Source organism: Salvelinus sp. IW2-2015, linkage group LG23, assembly GCF_002910315.2.
Source record: "Salvelinus sp. IW2-2015 linkage group LG23, ASM291031v2, whole genome shotgun sequence".
Classification (NCBI taxonomy): Eukaryota; Metazoa; Chordata; class Actinopteri; order Salmoniformes; family Salmonidae; genus Salvelinus; species Salvelinus sp. IW2-2015.
Window position 1 is genome coordinate 4,076,177 of NC_036863.1, and position 27,565 is coordinate 4,103,741.

Here is a 27,565-nt window from a genome sequence, read left to right on the forward strand (position 1 = left end):
TTGCTATTCCTTCGCTCAGAGAGAGACAGAAACGAGCAAAGAAGAGGGGGTATATCGAGGGAGAGAAAGAGGGTGGATATGAGATGAAGAGAGAGAGGATATGAGGGAGAGGAGAAGAGATGGGAATGAGAGAGGAGAAGAGAGATGGGTAGGAGAAAGAGAGAGAGATGGAAGAGAACGGAGAAGGAGAGATGGGAAGAGACCGAGAGAGAACGATGGAGCGAGAGAGAGAGGAGAGATTGAGGGAGGGAGAACCGGAGAGAGAATGGGGAGAGAACGAGAGGAGGAGAACGAGTAGAGAGAGATGGGAGGAGAACGAGATGGGGAGGAGAACCGCAGAGAGGAGAGTATGGAAGGAACACGAGATGGGAGGAGAACGAGAGAGGAAGGATGGGAGGGAGATAGAGAGGAGGGACGAGAGTAACAGATGGAGGAGAAAGAGATAGGGAATCGGAGAAGAGATGGGAAGTTCATGAGCAAGATGAGAGGAGAAGAGATGCGGAGGAGATAAGATGGAGAAGAGATGGGAGGAAACCCCGAGAGAAGAGAGATGGGGATGTGGAACCGAGAGAGAGAGATGGAGGAGACCGAGAGAGAGAATGGGAGAGAGAGAGAGGAGATGGACGGTATCAAAGAGGAGAGAGAGCTATGGGAGAGAGAACCTGAGATGGGAGAGAAGAGACAGATGGGAGGATGAAGAGACGAGTGGGGTGAAGAGGAGAGGAGGAGAAAGACGAGACCATGGGAGAGAAGGAGATGATGGAGGAGAAAGATGAGAGGAGACCGAAGGAGAGAGATGGAGGATAAAGAGATGGTGGGAGACGAAGAGAGATGGGAGGAGAAAGATGGAGAGCGAGACGGTGAGGGGGAGGAGAACAAGAGAGAGATTGGGAGCGAGAAAAGAGATGGAGTGAGAAAAGAGAGAGATGGATGGAAAGAGAGACGAGGAGAGAAAGAGAGAGATGGAGAGAGAGAGAGAGATGATGGGAGGAGAAAAGTGAGACAGAGAGGATGGAGAGATAAGATGAGATTGAGAGATTGGATTTTTTGGAGGAGTATAAGATTGAGAGAGAGTGGGAGAGAAGAGAAGAGATGGAGGAGAAGAGAGAGATGGGAGAAAGAGGAGATGGGAGGAGAAAGAAAGGAGAGATGGGAGGAGAAGAGAGAGATGGGGAGGAGAAGAGAGAGATGGGAGGGAGAAAGAGAGAGATGGAGCAGAAGGAGAGAAGATGGATGAGGACGATAAATGGAGAGATGCGGCATAGTAAGAAGAGAGGGATCTGGGAGGAAAAAGAGAGATGGGAGGGAGGAAAGAGAGGGATGGGCGAGAGAGAATTAGAGAAGATGGGGAGGAGAAAGAGAAAGATGGAGAGGAGAAAGAGAGAGATGGAGGAGAAAAGAGGAAGATTATGGGAGGGTATTAAGAGAGGGATGGGAAGGAGGACAATAGGGATAGGCAGGAGTAAGAGGGTGGGAGTAAGGGGGGATATGAGGAAGAGTAAGGGGGATCGGAGGAGTAAGAGAGGGATAGGGGGAAGTAAGGGAGTGATAGGAGGAGTAAGGAGGTGTTGGGAGTTGAGTGTCGAGAAGAGGGTCATTAAAGGGTGAATAAAGAGGGGGATGGTGAGATACGGTAGGTAGAGAGGGGGAACTCACGGGGAGCTAGTAAAGCAGGGAATAAGAGGCATTTAGCTACAGACAATGTGTAGATAGGGGAGTCAAGAAGGGCTTGATGGAGTGAGTAAGAGGGACAGGGGTGCAGTAAGAGGGTGAGGCGTTGTGAGGGAAGAAAGAGAAGAATGGTTATAGGGAGAGAAAAAAACAATTAGGCTGAGAAAGCAGCAAGGGGAGAAGTTGAAAGATAGCGGATATGAGAGTAAAGGGGTGATAGGAGGAGGTAAGGGGGATATGAGGCAGTAAGAGGGGGGACTAAGATGGGGGTGGAGGAGAAAGAGAAAGGGATGGAGCGAGAAATAGGGATGGAGGAAGTGATAAAGTAGGGATATAGCGTAGGGAGAGAGTGGAGATATGAGAGTAAGAGGGGGATATGAGGAGTAAGAGAGGGATTGAGGAGTAAAGGGGGTATATGAGAGTAAGAGGGGATTGAGGAGAAAAAGAAGGGGAAGAAAAGAAAGAGGAGAATAGGAGAGAAAGAATAGAGGAGAAAGAGGGATAGGGATAAGTAGGGAGGAGTAAGAGGGGGATGGGAGGAGTAAGAGAGATAGGAGGAGAAAGAAGAGGAGGATGATAGAGGGATGACAGGACATACAGTTGCTCATATGGCCTTGCAGACCCTGGAGCTTCTAACTAGATGTAGGCTACATACATTAAAACACCAATACAAAGGTGTCCTCTTTCCTACACTTGTACTGTATGTTGCCAGTGGTAAGCAGGGGCCAACTGCTGTGTCAGTGACGGGCTAGTCATGTTCACTGTGAAAACAGAAAACAGCTCATATACACATATAAAATGTGAGGTGAGGTGCCTTCATGCGGTATTTATGTCACAGGGCAATATAAATACGATCAGAGAAACATCATGAAAGTAGCGGTGTAATGAAATGTGTTAAATGTCTGCCAAGAGTTATAAAATCCAATCACATAAATCTGATTTATTTCACATAACAACTGTCATTCACTGTTGATTTTCAAACCCCGGAATGTAAAAGACATTACTCAATTTGCTCCATTTTAATAGCAAGATTGTTGCACCCAGAACGGTCTATAAGACATCTAACTTGGGTTATTCAATTGCCTATATTTAGATTGGAAGTCCTTTATCTTCATCTAAACTGCTAACTCAGTCAGATCTTTGAAGCATTCATTGTTTTCTCCAGGAGTCAAACACATACCTTGTCCACCACCAGTCTGTAGATACAGCTTAAACAGCCATCTTTGACCTCAGTCTCACAATGCACGTCGACAACAACGATGAACGTTGCAGAGCCACTCGTAATAGTGAAACTGACACGTCCGCTTGTGACATTACAACAAAAAAATAAGTTACTTCCAACAACCAGCACAGTTTTTTTTTTTACCTCGGACATCATTGCACATCATTGCACATCATTGCACATCATTGCACATCATTGCACATCATTGCACATCATTGCACATCATTGCACGCGCTGTACAACAGCAGAGTACGTAGTATGTACGGTGATTTATTTTTTTACCACGAAGCTGGATGCTCCTCTCTAAACAAAAAAAAKCAATAACAAATGTGCTGGGGGCAAACAGTTTCCCCTTAGGCAGATTTCAGCTTTAAGCCAAAGCACAGATCTGATCTCAGACCAAGCTCGGCTATGCCAAGGCCAGTTGATGAGGGGACCATTAGAAAGTGATCTGTGTTGTCACAATGGCCTTTTATCAATTAGATTTTCTCACCTCCTGCATCCTCTCTCCTCCGTCCTCCTTCACCTCCTTTTGAAAAAGGTCAAAGATAATCAAGGAGAGGCGGCGAGGAGAGAGAACGTGGATGGAAATGCACTAGCTTGAAATAAAACAGTCCTCTCACTCGGGCGGATCCCAAAATAAATGTTGTTTACAGTGGCGGGATCCCCAAAATAAATGTTGTTTAGCAGGGCGGATCCCAAATAAATGTTGTTTACAGGGTGGATCCCATAATAAATGTTGTTTACAGCGTGGATCCCAAAATAAATGTTGTTTACAGCGTGGATCCCAAAATAATGTTGTTTACAGGGGTGGATCCCAAAAATAAATGTTGTTACAGGGGTATCCCAAATAAATGTTTTCAGCGGTGATCCCAAAATAAATGTTGTTTACCAGCGGTGGATCCCAAAATAAATGTTGTTTACAGGGGTGAATCCCAAAATAATGTGCTGTTACAGGGTGGATCCCAATAAATGTTTTACAGGGGTGATCCCAAAATAAATGCTGTTACAGGGGTGGATTCCCAAAATAAACTGTTTTGTTTACAGGGCTGCATTGCCATAATAAAATGTTGCCGTTACAGGGGTGTATCTCATAATAATGCTGTTTTACGGGGTTGGATCCCATAATAAATGCTGTTTCACAGGATTGATTCCAAAATAAATGTGGATCCCATCATAAATGTTAACAGGGTGGATCCATAATAATGTTATTTACTGGGGTGATCCCATAACTAATGTTGTTTACAGGGTTGGATCCCATAAAATGTTTTACAGGGGTGGATCCCAAAATAAATGTGGATCCCAAATAATGTTGTTAAAGGGGTGGATTCCAAATAATGTTGTTTACAGCGTGGATTGCTCTAATAGTTTGTTTACAGGGTGTATTTCAAAATATTTGTTTGTTTACAGGGGTGGTCCCATATTAAAGTTGTTTACAGCGGTGGATTGCTTAATAAAGTTTGTTTACAGGGTGTATTTCAAATAAATGGTGTTTACAGGGGTGGATCCCAAAATAAATGTTGTTCTAGGGGTGGATCCCAAAATATAAATGTTTGTTTACATGGTGGATCCCAAAATAAATTTTAGTTTACATGTGATCCCAAAATAAATGTTGTTTACAGGGCGGATCCCATAATAAATGTTGTTTTACAGGGTGGATCCCAAATAAATGTTGTTTAAGCGGTGGATCCCAAAATAAATGTTGTTTTACAGGGGTGGATCCCAAAATAAATGTTGTTTTACAGCGGTGGATCCCAAAATAATGTTGTTTACAGGGGTGAATCACAAAATAAATGCGTTTACAGGGGTGTATCCCCAAATAAAGGTTGTTAACAGGGGTGGATTCAAAAATAAATGTGTTTACAGCGGTGGATTGCTTAATAAAGTTTGTTTACAGGGTATTTCAAAATAAATGGTGTTTACAGGGGTGATCCCAAATAAATGTTGTTACAGGGGTGGATCCCAAAATAAATGTTGTTTACATGGGTGATCCCAAAATAAAGTGTGTTTACAGCGGTGGATCCCAAAATAAACGTTGTTTACAGGGGTGGATCCCAAAATAAACGTTGTTTACAGCGGTGGATCCCAAAAATAAACGTTGTTACAGCGGTGGATCCCAAATAAACGTTGTTTACAGGGGTGGATCCCAAAATAAACGTTGTTTACAGCGGTGGATCCCAAAATAAATGGTGTTTACAGGGGTGGATCCCAAAATAAATGTTGTTTACAGGGGTGGATCCAAAATAAAACGTTAGTTTACAGCGGTGGATCCCAAAATAAATGTTGTTACAGGGGTGGATCCCAAATAAACGTTGTTTGCAGCGGTGGATCCCAAATAAACATTGTTTAACAGGGGTGGATCCCAAATAAATGTTGTACACTGATCTGATGTTTTACTCTATTCTCAGCGATCTCAACGCAATATCACATGTGTGGAGGATACATGCCAAACAATAACGTTTCGTGTTTACAGGGGTGGATAAATTAATGTTGGTAAGCTTGATCCAAAATAAACCGTTGTTTTACATGGGTTGGATGCCATAAATAATGTGGAAAGTGTGCTCAAAACAAATGAAGTTATTGTGCCAGACCATGTATGATAACAATAAGTAGCATATAGTTTTTAAACGTGTGAATGTTTTTGTCATCTGGCAAAACAAAAGCTGATTCAAAGGGGGTGTGGCAGATTTCCGTAGTAGATAACACATGAGTATCCTTGATGACAGGTGGCTATCCAGGAGGGGAAAACACTCTTCCATTCACCTACTAACGAAATGTCACACCCCCGACCACTCCACCACTTATCGGTTTCTGGGTCATGGAGGAGAGAGGACGGAGGAGAGAGGACTGTCTTTTGCCCAAACGAGAAACTCCCATAGTGAAGGAGTGAGAGATTAAAGGTTTAACATGGCGGTTGGAGAGGAGATGTTCAGGATCAGTCAGTCTACGATGTAGGAGACACTTTAACCTCCACACCTCTCTTCCCCCCGTCTCCCCCCGTCTCCCCCTCTCTACATCCATCAGCCCCTGGTCCACACTAGGGTACCGCTAACCCCTCCACCCAGATACCCACTAAGTCTGAATTTGAACAATATCTCCACCTGCCTGCACCTCCCCACTCACCTCCCCACTCACCCCAGCAGAGAGAGGGCAGCCCAGGGATTAAATATTGTTAGCGGGGGTTCTTTTTGGAGCTGGCTGTAGGAAACGGCTGGGAGCTCGCACACACAGTCATACACACACACATTCACACTCACACTCAGGCATACACACACATTCACACTCACACACAGTCATACACACACATTCACACTCACACTCAGGCATACACACACATTCACACACACACACTCAGGCATACACACACATTCACACACACACACACACTCAGGCATACACACACACTCTCTCACTCTCAGACTGCCAGCGTGTTGTGGTTTGTTTGAGTTGGCCCGGCAGCGCCAGAGACAGCTCTTCCCTCTCCAGCCCACCACGGAGTGTGCACACACACACACACACACAGGGAGAAAAATAACCCCAGCATGACACACAGCAGTGCTGAGGAAGACTAATCTGGTTGTGATTGGACACAGCAGTGAGAGAATTGGCCTAAATCATCAAAGGCTGTGGAGGAGAGCAGGGTGGGAACCTGGACGGGACTAGGGTGGAAAACTGCAGAGAGGGACTAGGGTTGAAGACTACAGGGGGACTAGGGTGGAAGACTGCAGAGAGGGACTAGGGTGGAAGACTACAGAGTGAGGGACCTAGTGGTTGGAAGTCACTACAGAAGGGAGGACTAGGGTGGAAGACTGCAGAGAGAGGGCTAGGTGGAAGACTACAGAGAGGGAACTTAGGGTTGAAGACTTGCAGAGTAGGGTGGAGCTAGGGTTGAAGACTGCACGAGAGGGACTAGAGGCTGGAGGACTATAGCAGAGGGGACTACGGTTGAAGACTTCAGAGAGGGACTAGGTTGAAGACTACAGAGAGGGACCTAGGGTTGGAAGACTACAGAGAGGGACGTAGGAGATTGAAGACTGCAGAGAGGGACTAGGGTGGAAGACTCTACAGAGAGGGACTAGGTGGTTGAACTAGTGAAGCACGAGGAACATGGAGACGGTGGTAAGGGTGGAACGACTCAGAGCAGACTGAGGGTTGGAAGACTATAGAGGAGGAGTATAGGTGTGGGTAAGACTACAGAGAGGGACTAGGGTTGAAGACTTGTGCAGAGAGGGTACAGGGTTGAAGACTGCAGAGAGGGGACTAGGGTTGAAGACTACAGAGCAGGAGGACTAGGGTTGAAGACCTGCACGGAGATGGACTCAGGGTGGAAGGACTACAGAAGAGGGCTTTTCCTAGGTTGTTGAAGACTGCAGAGAGGGACTAGGGTTTGAAGGGACTACAGAGATGGAGGGACTGAGGGATTAAGTTGAAGACTGTACAGAGAGGGACTAGGGTTGAAGACTGCAAGAGCAGGCAGACGCAGGGTGAAGGCCTTGCCAGAGGGACTAGGGTTGAATGACATAGCCAGAGAGGGACTAGGGTGAGACTGCGAGAGGGACTAGGGTGGATGACTTGCAAGAGAGGGATAGGGTGGATGACTGCAGAGAGGGACTAGGGTGTGATGACTTCAGAGAGGATTAGGGTTGAAGACTACAGACGATGGGACTAGGGTTTGGACTGCAGAGAGGGACTAGGGTGGAAGACTACAGAGAGGGACTCGGTTGAAGACTACAGAGAGGGACTAGGCGTTGAAGACTGCAGAGGGACTAGGGTTGAAGACTACAGAGAGGGACTAGGTTGAAGACTGCAGAGGGACTAGGGTGGATGACTGCAGAGAGGGACTAGGGTGGATGACTGCAGAGAGGGACTAGGGTGGAAGGGGGTAGTGTGGAGAAGAGTAAGTTGAAAAGCTCTGGGGTGGAAGAGTGGGGAGGCATTACTGTGTTGTAGGGTAACCATCTGTCATCTCCATAGGTTTCTCTGACAGGGAGTAGCTGACAAATTATGAGCTGAGCACTGTTACTGCTGAGTCACTGTTACTGCTGAGGCACTGTTACTGCTGAGGCACTGTTACTGCTGAGGCACTGTTACTTGCTGAGGCACTGCTACTGCTTCGAGGCACTGTACTGCTGAGCACTGTTACTGCTGAGGCACTGTTATGCTGAGGCACTGTTACTGCTGAGGCACTGTTACTGCTGAGGCACTGTTACTGCTGAGGCACTGTTACTGCTGAGTCACTGTTACTGCTGAGCACTGCTACTGCTGAGGCACTGCTACTGCTGAGTCACTGCTTACTGCTGAGGCACTGTTACTGCTGAGGCACTGTTACTGCTGAGGCACTGCTTACTGCTGAGTGCACTGCTACTGCTGAGGCACTGTTACTGCTGAGTCACTGTTACTGCTGAGGCACTGTTACTGCTGAGGCACTGTTACTGCTGAGGCACTGTTACTGCTGAGCTTGCACTGTTACTGCTGAGGCACTGTTACTGCTGAGGCACTGTTACTGCTGAGGCACTGTTTACTGCTTGAGGCACTGTTACTGCTGAGGCACTGCTACTGCTGAGGCACTGTTACTGCTGAGGCACTGTTACTGCTGAGGCACTGCTACTGCTGAGGCACTGTTACTGCTGAGGCACTGTTACTGCTGAGGCACTGTACTGCTGAGTCAACTGCTTACTGCTGAGGCACGTTACTGCTGAGGCACTGTTACTGCTGAGGCACTGCTACTGCTGAGGCACTGTTACTGCTGAGCACTGTTACTGCTGAGGCACTGCTACCTTGCTGTAGGCACTGTTACTGCTGAGTCACTGCTACTGCTGAGGCACTGTTACTGCTGAGCACTGTTACTGCTGAGGCACTGCTACTGCTGAGGCACTGCTACTGCTGAGGCACTGTTACTGCTGAGGCACTGTTACTGCTGAGTCACTGCTTACTGCTGAGGCACTGGTTACTGCTGAGGCCACTGTTACTGCTGAGGCACTGCTACTGCTGAGGCACTGTTACTGCTGAGGCACTTTACTGCTGAGTCACTGTTACTGCTGAGGCACTGTTACTGCTTGACCAGACTGCTACTGCTGAGGCACTGTACTGCTGAGCACTGTTTACTGCTGAAGCACTGCTACTGCTGAGGCACTGTTACTGCTGAGGCACTGTTACTGCTGAGGCACTGTTACTGCTGAGTCACTGTTACTGCTGAGGCACTGTTACTGCTGAGTCACTGTTACTGCTGAGGCACTGCTACTGCTGAGGCACTGTTACTGCTGAGTTACATCAAATGGTGTAGCACGTCACTGTATCATGATAAGTGATGTGCTGCCTGCCGGTAATACAACCCTCCTTCTAGAGGGAGTCACGTTACAGTTATGACATCATGGCTATCGTATTCCCATATCATGTTCTCAGACATATAGATGTCCCTATAGAGCTCGCCAGCTTGTAGTCCTAATAACCTGAAATGAGTTACCTCTGGTTCGTTCAGCCATTCCTATGGGAAAAAATGAATTAGGAAAGAAAAGGGTTTTGGGATAAACGCTGAAAGTAAGGTAAGGTCTGAGTTTAACACAAGTTTAGGAGGTCTTAAACATTTTTGTTCTATGAGAWAATGGTGGTCATTTAACATGACCTTTATGTATTATAAAGCATTATATGCTTTTTTTAATCACATAAATGCTTCAAAATTCACAAAAAGTGATGTTTGCTGACAAAMATTATCTCATAGAACAAAACGTATAATATCTCCTAACCCTGTATTTACCACAGACCTTATTTTCGGCATTAATCCAAAAACCCAACAAAAACGCCATTCATTTTCCCCATAGGCTTTGTCCAACGAACCATGGCGGAGTTAGTGCCTACAAAAAGACGCCATTTCTATTTCTCTCTGTATCATTACAGACAGTGTCTGTGCCCAGCGGTGACACTCATTAAGCGTGTGGCTGTGTCTTTGGGGTCACCCACCCATCGACCCATTCTCTGTGTCTTGGGCTGCTCACGGTGCTGTACAGTATGTGCGTAACCAGCGGCTCAGACAGACTGTTGACAGAGTGAAAGAAGAGACACAGACAGAGGGAGAGAGAGGCTGGAACTCTGCAGTCAATGCCCCTGGTTAATTATTCAACATCACCACCACTTCTCTCTCTGCACATCCACTTCTCTATTCAGGCACTTTACTGTCACCCCYCCACACACTGGTCATAACACTCTTACAATACATCACACTATGCAGTAGAGTTCTGGGTGTATCTGACCAAGCTGTGTGCTTTCTAAATCATCCCAACACACAGTTTTGTATTCCCTAGTTATTACATTAAACCAAAGAGGTATAGAGGGGCTGTCATAGGGCAGTAAGAGTTATTTATTAGCGGATTCTAAACCAAACCGTGGCGTGAGCCTGCAGAATTCTCTGCTCAGGGAAGAATGCACTCCATATTGTTAGCAGGGGAGGGAGTGAGAGTGCACAGGAGAGAAGGAACGTCTGGCTCCATATTACCACAGCGCTGCTCGTGCCTTGTGCCACACACATTCTAGAAACCATTAAAAGGCTTGCCCTGGATAACACTTATTAATGTATGTATGTATGGCCACTGACTCTCATGAAAAGACAGTAACGTTTCTGATGCAAGATCTAGAAAAAGGGGAAACTGGACTTCCAGGATTCCTCACGTTCGAGACTTGGAACGCAAAACTAGAGACAGAAAAAGAGGGGAGGGAAACAGAACGAGGGAAAAGAGAATGAGAGCGAGAGCGAGAGTGAGACACAGAGACAGAGACAGAGACAGAGAACCAGAAGCTGGCCTGCCATGACACCAGCCCTTGGGGTCTGTCCGCTCTCTCTTTCTCTGGGTAGAGTGGAACACTGGCTTTTCTGTCCCACTGCCATCCTCTTTCTATCTTCTCTGCTCCCTCTCTCCATCTCCTCCCACTCCGCCCCCTCTCTGACCCTCATGGAGTGGACAGCAGCAGCAGACACAGGCCTCTCTTCAGCAGACAGAGTAGAGGGAGCAGAGCAGACACAGAGCTCACTGACTGCAATGGGAGAAAAGGCCTGTTCACACAATGACCTCCATTCACAGAGGGGGAGAGGAGGGAGAGGGGGAATCACACAGACCACAGGCTGCTGCCACCAGCCTTGTATTGGGAGGATAGCGGGAGGGAAGTACACCTGTCCTCAGACCTGTGGAGGGGTGCATACTGACAGGCTATAAGGTGATGATGATGATGATGATGATGATGGTGATGATGATGGTGGTCTACCGACAGCATGGCGGGAGAGTGAATCAGCAGAAGGACTACAATTTACCTGATGTTAGTGTGCCACAAAATACACTCAAAATGACACTGAATGTCTTGTTTTAGATGGCCCATGTTAGTTATATTGCCACTGATATCAACTACGACATTCTACAGCTGTGTCTGTCTGGAACTCAATGGCTGCAGAAACTGAGGGTCCAAAATATTTTACTAAATGTTGCAAGTTTGTAAGTGCAAGCTTCAGGCTGGACTAAGTTGAAAGTTGATACAATGTTTCGAATTCCTTGCAGACAGGCCATGAATAGCCAATGTGACTTATTTTTATCAGGATATTTTCTACCTGCAGGCTGCAATGTATTTATTTGTTGGCTTTATGTGGGCTATAGTTGGCAATGGCAGAAGTTACTTTTAGATTTGTATAATTTTCCTTTAGATAACATGACAATGATTTTGAGAAAGGACGACTTTATTATAAAAMAAATTAAATGTGCATACGAACATCATAACTGGCACGCAGATCGGTAGAAATTGTCAAATAAATTGGCACTCCTAATGGAAAAGGTTGCAGACGCCTGGTGTAGCCTATTACCGTCAACTTCGGGAGCGTAATGGTAGAATATGTGAAGACCAGCAGCAGCGGGAGGTCGGAAAACTGTTTTTTTCAGCAAAACACCAGTCTCAACGTCAACAGTGAAGAGGCGACCCTAAGCCTTCTAGGCTTAGTTGCAAAGAAAAAGCCATATCTCAGACTGGCCAATAAAAATAAAAGATTAAGATGGGCAAAAGAAAACAGACATTGGACAGAGGAACTCTGCTTAGAAGGCCAGCATCCCGGAGTCGCCTCTTCACTGTTGATGTTGAGACTGGTGTTTTGCGGGTACTATTTAATGAAGCTGCCAGTTGAGGACTTGTGAGGCGTCTGTTTCTCAAACTAGACACTCTAATGTACTTGTCCTCTTGCTCAGTTGTGCACCAGGGCCACCCACTCCTCTTTCTATTCTGGTTAGAGCCATTTGCGCTGTTCTGTGAAGGGAGTAGTACACAGTGTTGTACGAGATCTTCAGTTTCTTGGCAATTTCTCTCATGGAATAGCCTTCATTTCACAGAACAAGAATAGACTGACGAGTTTCAGAAGAAAGGTCTTTGTTTCTGGCCATTTTGAGGCTGTAATCGAACCCACAAATGCTAATGCTCCAGATACTCAACTAGTCTAAAGAAGGCCAGTTTAATTGCTTCTTTAATCAGAACAACAGTTTTCAGCTGTGCTAACATAATCACAAAAGGGTTTTCTAATGATCAATTAGCCTTTTAAAATTATAAACTTGGATTAGCTAACACAACGTGCCATTGGAACACAGGAGTGATGGTTGCTGATAATGGGCCTCTGTACGCCTATGTAGATATTCACTAAAAAATCTGCCGTATCCAGCTACAATAGTCATTTACAACATTAACAATGTCTACACTGCATTTCTGATCAATTTGATGTTATTTTAATGGACAATTTTTTTTGCTTTTCTTTAAAAAACAAGGACATTTCTAAGTGACGCCAAACTTTTGAACGGTAGCATACATTTTCAGATATTATAAGTTTCTAATTCTGTCAGAAAGTTGTTTGCAAGTCAAAGCGTACTGTTAGCTAGATAGCGAACATTAGCTTGCGGGCTCACTAGCTAACATTACATGTATGATCTTTGTAGCAATATAATTCTAAATCAGAAAATCCATTTGCATTGCTAGTTAAAGCATAATGTTAGTTAGCTAACATTGAACCTAGTTGGTTAGCATTAGCTACCTGCACATTCATACTACAGCTATGCCAATGTTTGTATTGGTAGTAGATTGAGTTGGGATTATGCAGGTTAATTGTTTAGCTAGCTAGCTAGCTACATGTCTAAACAAAAGACTACAATTCGCCAGATGATTACATGACCCATCAAGTTAGCCAGGTGTGTCTGGGGGTGGTTACGGCCATCTATTGTATTTCATGAACATGTGTACATGTCTAGACAATAGTGACCCATCCACTTAGCTAGATGTGGCTGGGGGGTGGTCATCTAATAATTATAAAATATTTATACAATATTTTTATCTGGACACTTTCTGTTTTTGATATTGCTACTATGCAAATAACCATTTCAGTGTACTGTTTACACCTTCTGTATCCTGTGCATGTGACAAATAAACTTAGATTTTCTTTGATATAGTGTGTGTTTACCAGAGACTGTAAGTGTAGAACAACATGACCTGCACCAAAGTCAGATTAGGATATAGGCCAAGGACTAGATAAAGTATATTTTTACCTGGAGTTTTTCCTTATTGTAGGCTACTACTTTTACCACTTTTAGTCTTGAAATCTTTGGTTGTTTACTAAACTACTCACTCTGTTTAGCACATGGCCTCACATGTGAATCCTTAAAGAGATGGGTGGGGCTAAGGCTTAAGAGGATGTGAATGATGCTGAATGGGCGTAGACAAAGAAGAGCTTTCCAATAGGTGTACCAAAACATTCACGGGCCATTTTCTCAAAAGTGGGCTTACAGTGTATGATATACCACTTTCTAGCTCTGAGTCTCTACTTTTATCCAATGTAAAAAACACCATTTCAAATTTTGCTACATAGGACCGAATCCAGGTGGCGGGTCACATATGGGCAATTCCAGGGTAACGGAATTGGGTTGAGACTTAGATTCTTCACTTTAAAATGTATGCCAAACAAAAACGATTGATTTCAAAGTTGAACAAACCATACAACTCTATGCACAATGACTACTTTTAACAAATTACACAGTAAATTAAAACAAAACACATTTACTGGAAAAACTGTGCAGATGTAGTTTGGTAACATAATTACGGTAAAATCTCCTTCAGTTTCATTCTGTTACCAAACTTTGTATCTGGAAAAAGAAAGGGACAGCTGCATCAGGAGATCAATGATAATAGTGCTGAATGAATGAATGATTTGCATGTCTTCACTAACAAACTTGACATTCTTAAAGAGACAGCGTACAATTTTCAATGTAATGTATCTCAATAGAAATCAGTGTTTTTACACAATGTAGAAACCTAATATTCTACAAATGTCTTTGTAATTTCAATCATTTCAATGTTTGTATCAACATTTGAGCTTTTGTAATAAACAGATGTATTTACAGGGTTACATGTTTGTTTCTAGGGCGTGTGCTTCAAACGGAGCTAGAATTCATATAGGCCCATTAAAGGCTGTATCTCAATCAATTACCAAGATTTGCTTTTACTTTAGGGCCCTAGCTCTGTTTAGGATTTCCACCTTGTTCCTTCTTTAGGACGACATAGTAGCAGTCAGATAACCTCCAGGAGATTGTATGCCTTCCATTTCCTAATAATTGCTCCCACAGTTGATTTCTTCAAACCAAGCTGCTTACCTATTGCAGATTCAGTCTTCCCAGCCTGGTGCAGGTCTACAATTTTGTTTCTGGTGTCCTTTGACAGCTCTTTGGTCTTGGCCATAGTGGAGTTTGGAGTGTGACTGTTTGAGGTTGTGGACAGGTGTCTTTTATACTGATAACAAGTTCAAACAGGTGCCATTAATACAGGTAACGAGTGGAGGACACAGGAGCCTCTTAAAGAAGAAGTTACAGGTCTGTGAGAGCCAGAAATCTTGCTTGTTTGTAGGTGACCAAATACTTCATTTTCCACCATAATTTGCAAATAAATTCATTAAAAATCCTACAATGTGATTTTCTGGATTTTTTCTTCTCATTTTGTCTGTCATAGTTGAAGTGTACCTATGATGAAAATTACAGGCCTCTCTCATCTTTTTAAGTGGGAGAACTTGCACAATTGGTGGCTGACTAAATACTTTTTTGCCCCACTGTACATGGGGTACCGGTACTGAGTCAATGTGCGGGGGTATAGGTTAGTCGAGGTAATTGAGGTAATATATACATGTAGGTAGGGGTAAAGCGACTATGCATAGATAATAAACAGTGAGTATCAGCAGCGTAAAAAAGGGGTGTCGTGTAGAGGTCGACCGATTATGATTTTTCAACGCCGATACCGATACCGATTATTGGAGGACCAAAAAAAGCCGATACCGATTAATCTGACAATTTTTTTATTTTATTTGTAATAATGACAATTACAACAATACTGAATGAACACTTATTTTAACTTAATATAATACATCAATAAAAGTCCATTTAGCCTCAAATAAATAATGAAACATGTTCAATTTGGTTTAAATAATGCAAAAACAAAGTGTTGGAGAAGAAAGTAAAAGTGCAATATGTGCCATGTAAAAAAGCTAACGTTTAAGTTCCTTGCGCAGAACATGAGAACATATGAAAGCTGGTGGTTCCTTTTAACATGAGACTTCAATATTCCAAGTTAAGAGGTTTTAGGTTGTAGTTAATATAGTATTTATAGGACTATTTTTCTCTATACAATTTGTATTCCATATACCTTTGACTATTGGATGTTCTTATAGGCACTTTAGTATTGCCAGTGAAAGAGTATAGCTTCCGTCCCTCTCCTCGCTCCTACCTGGGCTCGAACGAGGAACACATCGACAACAGCCACCCTCTAAGCAGCGCTACCCATGCAGAGCGAGGGGAACAACTACTCCAAGTCTCAGAGCGAGTGACGTTTGAAACGCTATTAGCGCGCACCCCGCTAACTAGCTAGCCATTTCACATCGGTTACACCAGCCTAATCTCAGGAGTTGATAGGCTTGAAGTCATAAACAGCGCAATGCTTGAAGCACAGTGAAGAGCTGCTGGCAAAACGCATGAAAGTGCTGTTTGAATGAATGCTTACGAGCCTGCTGCTGCCTACCATCGCTCTATCAAATATCAAATCATAGACTTAATTATAACATAATAACACACAGAAATACGAGCCTTTGGTCATTAATATGGTCAAATCCGGAAACTATAATTTCAAAAACAAAACGTTTATTATTATCGCATATACCCTGACTCTGCGTGCAATGAACGCAAGAGAAGTGACACAATTTCACCTGGTTAAWATTGCCTGCTAACCTGGATTTCTTTTAGCTAAATATYCAGGTTMAAAAATATATACTTCTGTGTATTGARTTTAAGAAYGYCATTGATGTTTATGGTTAGGTACACGTTGGAGCAACGACAGTCCTTTTTCCGCGAATGCGCACCGCATCGATTATATGCAACGCAGGACACGCTAGATAAACTAGTAATATCATCAACCATGTGTAGTTAACTAGTGATTATGATTGATTGATTGATTGTTTTTTATAAGATAAGTTTAATGCTAGCTAGCAACTTACCTCGGCTTCTTACTGCATTCGCGTAACAGGCAGGCTCCTCGTGGAGTGCAATGAGAGGCAGGTGGTTAGAGCGTTGGACTAGTTAACTGTAAAGTTGCAAGATTGAATCCCCGAGCTGACAAGGTAAAAATCTGTCGTTCTGCCCCTGAACAAGGCAGTTAACCCACCGTTCCTAGGCCGTCATTGAAAATAAGAATGTGTTCTTAACTGACTTGCCTAGTTAAATAAAGGTGTAAAATAAATAAATACAATTTTTTTTAAATCTGCCAAATCGGTGTCCAAAAATACCGATTTCCGATTGTTATGAAAACTTGAAATCAGCCCTAATTAATCGGCCATTGCGATCAATCGGTCGACCTCTAGTCATGTGTAAATAGTCCAGGTGGCCATTTGATTAACTGTTCAGCAGTCTTATGGCTTGGGGGTAGAAGCTGTTAAGGAACCTTTTGGACCTAGACTTGGCGCTCTGGTACAGCTTGCAGTGTGGTAGCAGAGAGAACAGTCTATGACTAGGGTGGCTGGACTCTTTGGCAATTTGTATGGCCTTCCTCTGACACCGCCTGCTATGGCAGGAAGCTTGACCCCAGTGATATACTGGGCCATACGCACTACCCACTGTAGCGTCTTGCGGTCGAATGCCGAGCAGTTGCCATACCAGGCGGTGATGCAACCAGTCAGGATACCCTCGATGGTGCAGCTGTAGAACATTTTGAGGATCTGAGAACCCATGCCAAATCTTTTCATACAGCTCTGCATTTAACAAAAAAAGGGGAAGCATGGGCTGAATGTCTCTCAGACATTATTTCCGTCATTAAGAAGAAATAGGCTTATTTTCATTAGAAATGGCCTAATTCAAGAGTTGACATCCTAAAAATAAACTCCACATACCGTATGTGTGAATCTCACTTCCTCTTTCACGGTCAGGAGGCCAGAGTGGAGGCCCGTTCAGAAACCGTTGCCTCTGTGCATACTTTCACCAGATGGAAAGGGAATGTCTCTAAAATGAACCAAACAGAGCTGATCTATTATTTTCTATTCCCTTTTTCTCTGCCTTTCCACTGCTATTTAAAATGTTCTCTTTAACTGTATCCCCTACTGACATTGTCATTGGGCCATCTTCAGTGCCTTCAGCACTTGTGCTCTCCTGCACAGAGAGAGTGAGAGGCCAGCTATGTTTCACTCACAACATGTATGTGAAGGCAGCTTGGAGGAAGTTCACCTGCACAAAACAAAATAGACCTGAATGCATGTAAGGCAGGCTAGTGTGCAGGGTAAAAACCTTCTCTAGCGTAAAATAGTTCCCAATCGTTCTGATTGTGAAGTCATGTTGTAAAAACAGGGCAGACTCATGGTTTAGAATTTCAATAACACTGGAGAAAAACTAACAGGAAGTGGAATGTGGTGGAACAAACTATGTATTTAAATGGCACAGTTAACCAACATGTGCATGCATGTTTATAGCCTATAGAGATAATTAAAATTAGACTGGTGCATACCAGGGAAACAAGATCCACATCCTTGTGAGTAGAAACACAAAGGAAAAAGCCTGAACACAAAATGCTGAGTGGCTAAGTGACTATGCAATTATGAAGGATGTAACTGAATAAGGCTTCTAAAGCTCAAATATTTACCAGCTCTGTGTCCAACTGGATTGTGTTAACTCATCTTGGTAGTATTAGAGCCAAAATAACCCAAACACATGATTGGACAATCTGAGCGTAATTGATGAAGTTCAGCTCTACCGCTGTAGGTCAGGACCATCCCCTGACAGAGCTGCATCATTGGTGCCCTAATTTCTCTTCCTCTACGTCACTGCTTATGGAATACCCCCACCGACCCCCTTTCGCACACACATTTATTTCCCTTTGTTCCCATCTGATGCATTCAGCAGAATGTCCCTAGACGCAATGGCACCCGTCTTCTCTCCCCTCTTCTCCTTCTTCTTCCTTTCTCTCACTCATCTCTCTCTCTCTCTCTCTCTCTCTCTTCTCTCTCTCTCTCTCTCTCTCTCTCTTCTCTCTCTCTCTCTCTCTCTCTCTCTCTCTCTCTCTCTCTCTCTCTCTCTCTCTCTGTCTCTCTCTCTCTCTCTCTCTCTTCTCTCTCTCTCTCTCTCTCTCTCTCTCTCTCTCTCTCTCTCTCTCTCTCTCTCTCTCTCTCTCTCTCTCTCTCTCTCTCTCTCTCTCTCTCTCTCTCTCTCTCTCTCTCTCTCTCTCTCCTCTCTCTCTCTCTCTCTCTCTCTCTCTCTCTCTCTCTCTCTCTCTCTCTCTCTACTCTCTCTCTCTTCTCTCTCTCTCTCCTCTCTCTCCTCTCTCTCTCTCTCTCTCTCCTCTCTCTCTCTCTCTCTCTCTCTACTTCTTCTCTCTCCTCTCCTCTCTCTCTCTCTCTCTCTCTCTCCTCTTCTCTTCTCTCTCTCTCTTCTCTCTACTCTCTCTCTCTCTCTCTCTCTCTCTCTCTCTCCTCTCCTCTCTCTCTCTCTCCCCCGAAGGCAGACTGGAATAATGTGGCTTGGGTTTTTCTTTAGGGAGTCTTTTTGTGAAAGGCACGCACACACGGGGGACACCTAGTCAGTTGTACAACTGAATGCCTTCAACTGAAATGTGTCTTCCGCATTTAACCCAAAAACCCCTCTAAATCAAAGAGGTGCGGGGGCTGCCATAATTGTCATACACAGCTTCGCGCCCAGGGAACAGTGGGTTACTGCTTTCGTCAGGGGCAGAATGACAGATTTTTACCTTGTCAGCTCGGGGGATTCGATCCAGCAACCTTTGGGTTACTGGCCCAACGGTCTAACCACTAGGCTACCTGGCAGAGACTCCCTGGGTCAGTAGTGTTGTCGTTCCATTTGATTTCAAATGTTTTGAACGCACCCCTTTAGATTCAAACAAAACTTCTCATACATGCCTGCCCATGGTAGAAGTGTCAGAAAGTGACTTTTTGGACCTGAATGACAAAACATTCAGGAGATGTTCAAAGTTGACCCATTTTGCATACCACACCAATAATAATTATTATTATTTATTGTGTCCCTTTCAGGAAATGTGTCTTGCGTCTCAACAGACCACAGCACAGCATCTCCACATAAGTGCATAAATACATAAATCACAAGCAATAACTACAGCAGATAACACAGTTCACAGTCCATAATTCAGTTCGTAAATTCTGGGAGGGGGGGGGGGGGGGGTAGTTGAGCAGTTATTTATTCCAATTGCACGTATTTTACAAAATGCGTGGGGGATTGAATGATTTCTGGGCTCTGAAGGTTTTGTAAAGATGGACTCTGTATCGGCGGGCTGATGGTAGGAGCTGGTGCTCCTGGTTGAGTGGGTGTGTCAGGTCCGTGGTAATTCTCGCTCCTGCCATCGCCGCTCTCATACATTGAGACAGCCATGTCTTCCTCACTGGAAAATCTAAACGGTTGAGTTTGATGTCATTTAAAAGCTTCAAACAGGGTCGTCAAACTATTTTATATATAAAAAATTWAAAAAAGTTTTAATCAAAATGATGTCATTTTTTACCTTTAATGTCAATTATCTAATAACGGGTAAACTCATTTTTTTTGCATATGTTTAAGCAATAAGGCTCGAGGAGGTATTGTGGTATATGGTGGTATATTGTGGTATATGGCCAATATTCCATGGCTAAGGGCTGTTCTTATGCACGACGCAAAGCGGAGTGCCTGAATACAGCCCTTAGCCGTGGTATATTGGCCATATACCACAAACCCCCAAAGTGCCTTATTGCTATTATAAACTGGTTACCAATGTAATTAGAGCAGTAAAAATAAATGTTTTGAACATACCCGTGGTATACAGTCTGATATACCACGGCTGTCAGGCAATCCGCATTCAGGGCTCGAAACACCCAGTTTATAATGTAGTTTAGACCCTATGTCATATCATCTGAGGTGTTTGTGTTGTGTCCACCACCGGTTGATACACAGCATGCTCTTGAATACAGGGTGGGTGATAAATGTACTAAAATGGGAATAAAATAGAAATTTGACCTTTTGAAATGGTACCACAAAGATGGTTGGAGGTCCACACATCAGAGAATGTTGACTTGAATGGGAACATCTGTTGTTCTAAATTATACTGTCAATATTCCATAGGAAACCTATTGAAATAATAGAAATATAGATACTAGAAAATACATTCTCATTTAAGTTGACATTGATGGTGAGTGGACCGGTAGCCATCTTTATGGTAGTAATTGAAAGTTTAAATTTAAATTGTGTACAAGCTAAATTACAGTGGTGTGAAGGGATAGGTCCATTCTACAAATTKTATTTCTATGATTGAAATGACACCCACCTTGTATTCAAGAGAATGCATGCTGTGTCTCAACCGATGGCGGGCACRGTACTAACACATAAGATMATGCAAATCATAGTCTAAGCTACAACATATGCAAAAATATATATTTTTATATACAAAAACTGACATTAAAAGTAAAAAGAAAAATACTAAAAATATTTTTCACAAAAAATGATCAAATACTGTAGTTTGACAACCCTGTTTGTAAGCTTTTAAATTATATCAAACTCAATAGTTTATATTTTCCACAGCAAAATGGGTGAACTTTGAGCACCTCAATCTCCTGAATGTTTTGGCATTCAGGTCCAAAAAGTCACTTTCTGACCACTTCCACCATGTGCAAATATGTATAAAAAGTTTCATTCAAATCAAAAGGGGTGTAATCAAAAAGCGATTGAAATTAAATGGAATGACCCCACAGTCAGTGTCCCTTACAGAAAAATTACATGATTTCACATGTGAAATTTCCACATTCTATGAAAGAAATCTGGTAAAAATMTGTTTTTGGAACACTTCACATGTGTAATTTCGCATGTGAAATCAAGTCAAAATYTGTGTTTTTGGAACATTTCACATGTGAAATCATGTCAAAATGTGTTTTTGGAACACTTCACATGAGATCTTGTTTTCACATGTGCTGGAGAAAGGCCTAACTTCTGGTCTGGTGATTCCCACTCTGCTTCTTACAGGGTTAGAGATGCTTCTACAGGGGAACATAGTGAGGCAGTGAGTCACTTGTCAGGTTTTTGGGGGCAATAAAGTTCAGTTACTTAGAACACAACATGGCTGAAAGCAAAGGCCATTATTTAGAGTCTGTTTATAGGGACCTATTTCTATAGCTGAACCTGGATGTTTAACGGCTACGTGAAAGAATGCAGGGACCATTTCACTTTCTCTTAGCTGCATTCACTTCACAACAGCATCAACTAAACAAACACTGGCACCCTAACAGCATCAACTAAACAAACACTGGCACCCTGTCCCCTATATAGTGCACTACTTTTGTCCAGGGCCCATATATAGAATACGGTACCATTTGGGACACAACCGTCAGCACATCCTTGCTGGACAGTGTGAAGGTGAGAAAATATCATTAAAACAAGTTTACATTTGCTACAGCTGCAGCTAATACTTCAGTAATAACTGTGTAACTACAATAACGGTGTAATTACAATATCCCATAACTGTATGATTTGGTCACCTCACCTGATAATCCCAGTTGTTGACAGTGTGAGACATCATCTTATGTGAGGTGGAGGATTATAAAACACCCTGCTGAGTTTCCAGTGTTTCCTCTGTATTCATTTAGCAGCTTCAAAAAATATATACATTTTTAGTTTTTATATATACAATAATTGTTGAGACGGTAAAAGAATTTCAGTGAAAATTTAAATGACTAAAATCAGATATCTATATTATGTAGAAAAGATAATGGCACATGTTTTTTATAAGATCATCTTTGAGAACGAACAACCACCAGAATAAAAACCAGACAGTCAGGGAAAATGTAACATTCTACAAATGTCATGACATGGGGCCCACCATTGATTTTGTTATAATGTTTGCGTCACTCAGATAGCATAAGCCATGGGGAAATCTGTACAATTACAGGAAAGTAGCTTTAAAACGGCAATTTTTCTCTCAGACCCCATGACAAAATGTGTAGAATTCCAGGAAACTAGCTTTAAAACTGAAAACATTTCTCTCCGCCTCATGGCAAAATTTGTAGAACTGCAGGAAATTTGCTTTAAAGTAACTGCCCAGTGAAAATCTAATTTAATAAAAGTTAATATTCTGATAACTCATACCCAAATAATGTTGTTGACTCATCCTATACTTGTAATTGAGACCAAAGTATAAATAGGAGAAAAAATACTTCAAAAACCCCACCTAAAACTTTAATAAATGCTTGCTGTTTCCTTAGAGTATGATGTAATACTTCTCAGGAGGAGGAGCTGGCCAATCAGTGGTCTAGAGGAGGATGAGCTGGCCCATGAGAGGCTACTTGCATGAATATTTTTTATGAGCGGTATACACCCACACCATTTTGTTGTTGGGGTACACCCACACCATTCCAACGCAGAAAAACGGCTTTTTAACATGCTTAATTTAAAAAATGTGGAAGAAAGACTATTTCACTCATACTGTAAGTAAGTATAGTTAATATTTCATAGAAATCTGGAAACACTGGGAAGTTACTTTAAAACAGCAAAATGTCTCTGCGGCCAATAGGAGAGCAACATTGGCCATGCCCACTACCATGACCCCCCTGCCCCCCACGCTAACTTTGCCACCTCTGCTGAAAAAAATCTTAGGGGAAACACTGGTTTCTGAAGGACAAACTCCGGCCTACTCCCTAATTCTACATTTTGGGTCATTTCATCATCCCATTGTAGGACAGGATACATGTCAACTCAGGTTTGATAGGCCATGGATACACACTCACAAAAATACTCTTCTACAAGACCTTCTATAAAAGAAACTGCTACTGGAGACATTCATTTGCCATCTCTTCCCTGAAATGTTGAGTCTGTTTTTAAACAATTAAAACCTCATGGAAATCTATATATATATGATTCTCAGTAATGCTCACATAAAAATACTCAAGAGGCCTGAAGCATATTCCACCTGTAATAACTCATTCTAGACGATGTGTGTTTTAGCTATGTTAGTGTAACAGTGACATACGGTAGAAGGTGGACCAATCGCATGAGGTAAACTAAAGAACAGCTCCTTTCACACAAACCTGGTCCTCAATTTTATCTCTGGGATACTGGTGGCAACCTTTAATGTCAATTAAGATATCAAAATATGCAGCCCCCGCATCCGCAGAACAGCGCCAGTAAACCCAAATGTTGGTTAATTTGAGTGATTAAAATAATATCATGTTTGAGGGCGGAGGTAAAACGTTTCATCTGGATCCCTAATGACAGGTTGCCCTTTGCTTACAGAACATCCATCTTGCTCCGGGGGGCTGCCTGGCTGGCTGCCTGGCTGCCTGGCTGGCAGGCTGTTGACTACTGCTAGTGTTGGTGCTGTGTGAAGTCTGTGACTGACTGTAGGATTGGCCACAGGAACCACACTCCAACCAACCGGATGGGGAAGCAGTAAATGCCACACTAACAGACGTGTAAAGTGGGGTTTAAGAATCGCCTAAAGCCTCTAGTGTAGTGTAAGGTTTACTTTCTCTCTGTGGTGAGAGGTTACAAACATGTACTTGTTGTTGTGCCACCAGCAACCAGAACAAGGACAAAGCAGAGGGACTTGCCCAGAAGGTTAATTCTGGATTTAATTCGCACAAAAGTGGAAAGCTTTGAAATAATGTGAAAAGTGGTGCGATCTTGTCCAGAGCGACTTACAGTAAGTAGTGAGTTCATACATTTTCATATTGTATTTGTACTGGTCCCTCGTGGGAGTCAAACACACAACGCCAAACTCTACCAACTGAGCCACACAGGGTAATACACATGTAACATACAATTAAAACACAGCAGCTACACAGCCAACTGTACCTACAACAGCTGACTATCCCTAACCCCAGTTCTCCTCTGACCTGGGACTGTCGGTCACTACGGGTCATTCAGTTTGATTTCTAGATGTCCCTGACAGACAAAAGCAGAATGATCCAGACCGTTAATGGCAGCTGACTGGGCATTGTGCAGAACAGCATGGACTATCTGTTTACTGGCCTGTTTTGAACATCTATCATGCGTTAGAGTGGAGCGGAAACTTCCGGGATGTGTATAGTAGTGTAGTAACAGTGTGTGTCACCCTATGAGACAACTGTGGCTAAATGTAAACACTAGCTCTTGAACTTCACACTGACAGACTGGTGATTGGTGAACATGGACTTTAGCTTGAGGCTTAATGATACATTGTTCCAAATTCCATGTTCAACCAGCATGCACCTGTCAAGAGTTCTACTGCCCTCTATCTGATGATGTTCAATGACTAGGCTAAGTCCTAACCAACTAATTATGCATGAAAAGATCAGGCAATTATGGAAACGTTATACGTTACCATACATACTTTATATATACACAATATCGGCTACTTTAAATCTAAAATCATCTTTAAGAAGATTATAAATCTATCACATAGGGCTCTATGATAGGGCAATGTCTTCATTCATAGTTGTTTGGGAATTTAGCTGGGCACAGAAGAGCAGTCATCATCACAACACAAGATAGCAAATGGATTATCTTACTTTTCAATGCTTGGATGAGCGCCTTCCCATCTTTGATTAGTTCTTTGATGAATTTGTTGGTCTTGTCCAGTTCTAGTTCGTGAGACTTTAATCTGTCTCGGAACTGTGGACTGTCCAGATAGCAATCACTAAACTCCAGAGCAGGCAGTCCCATGTTTCCTCTGAGTCCACAGCACCCGAGGTCGGAGGAGGAAGAAATCGTTGACTGGTGATGTGCAATCCACTTAAGAAGGTAGCGGAACACAGAGATTAACACTATGCAGATACCTGTCTACATTACACTACATAGCCAACGCAATAATCTTGCTGACAACATGCAGGCGGGCAAACGTGGATCTGGTTTATTTTAGCCTAGGATCCAAACGGTATCCCCCAAAAAATCGCACTCGAAAAAAACTGTGCTTGTATAGGAGGGAAGTACTGAAAGAATATTCACTTATTGGCAGTCAACGATCCCAGGCAACCTGTGCATTCGTCATGACAACGCCGTACTGGTAAGGAAAATAGGAGGAAGATGAAAGAAAAAACGAGGTACGGTAGTTGCTGATTCTTCTCTGGGCGTTTTAAATGCAGAGCTGTCTCTCAAGCGTTGGTGTTCGTTCCATCGTACCAACCTACCCCGAAACAGATAATCCTATGATGGATGCAGCTCTAGACCAATAGCATTGCTCAGTACCAAAACAGTCCGAGAAGGGAAGGCGCACTACAGTTGCGGGAGATGGGTGCATAAAGGAAGGGTTGGTTGGTCAAAAACGCAGTGATGTCACTTTAAAGAGCGGGGAATTTCGTTTTTTTTTTTTTTTTTTTTTACATCAACCTGCTAAGGCTAGGATAAGAAAAGCGACAACTTGTTGTTAAATCTTCAACTGTTGTCCATTGGGAGAGCAATTGTTAGGTAATTACACACATCACAAGCCTTTATGTACTCTGCATAGTTGCAAATGAAAATGTTATCCATAATTTCAAACAATGTGACTGTTTATGACAACTTTAAACTAGCTATAAACAAATTAATAGTTTAGAAACTACTTATAACCCCCTTATAAGTATTGCACTATAGAGAGAGAGAGAGCGAGAGAGAGAGAAAGAAAGAAAGGGTGTGTGTGTGTGTGTGTGTGTGTGTGTTAGAGGTCGACGAATTTAGATTTTTCAACTCCGATACCGATGCCGATTATTTTAGGACCAAAAAAGACGATACCAATTAATCAGATGATTTATATATATATATTTATATATATATGTGTAATAATCACAATTACAACAATACTGAATGAACACTTTTATTTTAACTTAATATAATAGATAAATGAACATCTATTTAGTCTCAAATAAATGATGAAACATGTTCAATCTGGTTTAAATAATGAAAAAACACAGTGTTGGAGAAGAAAGTAAAAGTCCAATATGTGCCATGTAAAAAAGCTAACATTTAAGTTCCTTGCTCAGAACATGAGAACGTATGAAAGCTGGTGGTTACTTTTAACATGACACTTCAATATTCCCAGTTAAGAAGTTTTAGGTTGTAGTTATTATAGGAATTATAGGACTATTTCTCTCTATACCATTTGTATTTCATATACCTTTGACTATTGGCTGTTCTTATAGGCACTTTAGTATTGCCAGCCTAATCTCGGTAGTTGATAGGCTTGAAGTCATAAACAGCGCTGTGCTTCAAGCATTGCGAAGAGCTGCTGGCAAACGCAGGAAAGTGCTGTTTGAATGAATGCTTATGAGCCTGCAGCTGCCTACCACCGCTCAGTCAGACTGCTCTATCAAATATCAAATCATAGACTTAACTATAATATAATAAACACACAGAAATACAAGCCTTAGGTCATTAATATGGTCGAATCCGGAAACTATCATTTCGAAAACAAAACGTTTATTCTTTCAGTGAAATACGGAACCGTTCTGTATTTTATCGAACGGGTGGCATCCATAAGTCTAAATACTGCTGTTACATTGCACAACCTTCAATGTTATGTCATAATTATGTAAAATTCTGGCAAATTAATTACAATATTTGTTAGGAAGAAATCGTCTTCACACAGTTCGCAACGAGCCAGGCGGCCCAAACTGCTGCATATACCCTGACTCTGCTTGCACAGAATGCAAGAGAAGTGAGTCAATTTCCCTAGTTAATATTGCCTGCTAACATGAATTTCTTTTAACTAAATATGCAGGTTTAAAAATATATACTTGTGTATTGATTTTAAGAAAGGCATTGATATTTATGGTTAGGTACATAGGTGCAACGACAGTGCTTTTTTCGCAAATGCGCTTATTAAATCATCACCTAATGAACATCCAATCACATTAACTGTTACTCTCTCGCGGGAATTCCATTAACGGTCCGTATGTAGCCAAATGTAGCTGCTGCTCATTCAGTTTGCTTGAAAATGGATGAATGGTTAAAAAAAGTAAGGCCCGTGTCCATAGAGACACATACCAGCTCTACTGGTAGATCTGCTACTACCAGCAGTACTACAGCTGTCGACGACACAAGTTGTTCTGCTTCCATGAGCACATCCAATGCTAGCATCAGTAATTCTACATTTGTTGTTTGCCCAGCTAGCATGGACACTTGTGAATCTGATGCAGCCGAAGAGCTAATT

The 27,565-nt window shown here is 42.7% G+C and overlaps 1 pseudogene; it reads right to left on the bottom strand.

The window, feature by feature from the left end:
• The window catches only part of LOC111950448 (rho GTPase-activating protein 26-like), a 135,033-nt pseudogene extending 109,486 nt beyond the window's left edge, over window positions 1-25,547 (bottom strand).
• Between the last annotated feature and the right edge of the window lie 2,018 nt (window positions 25,548-27,565).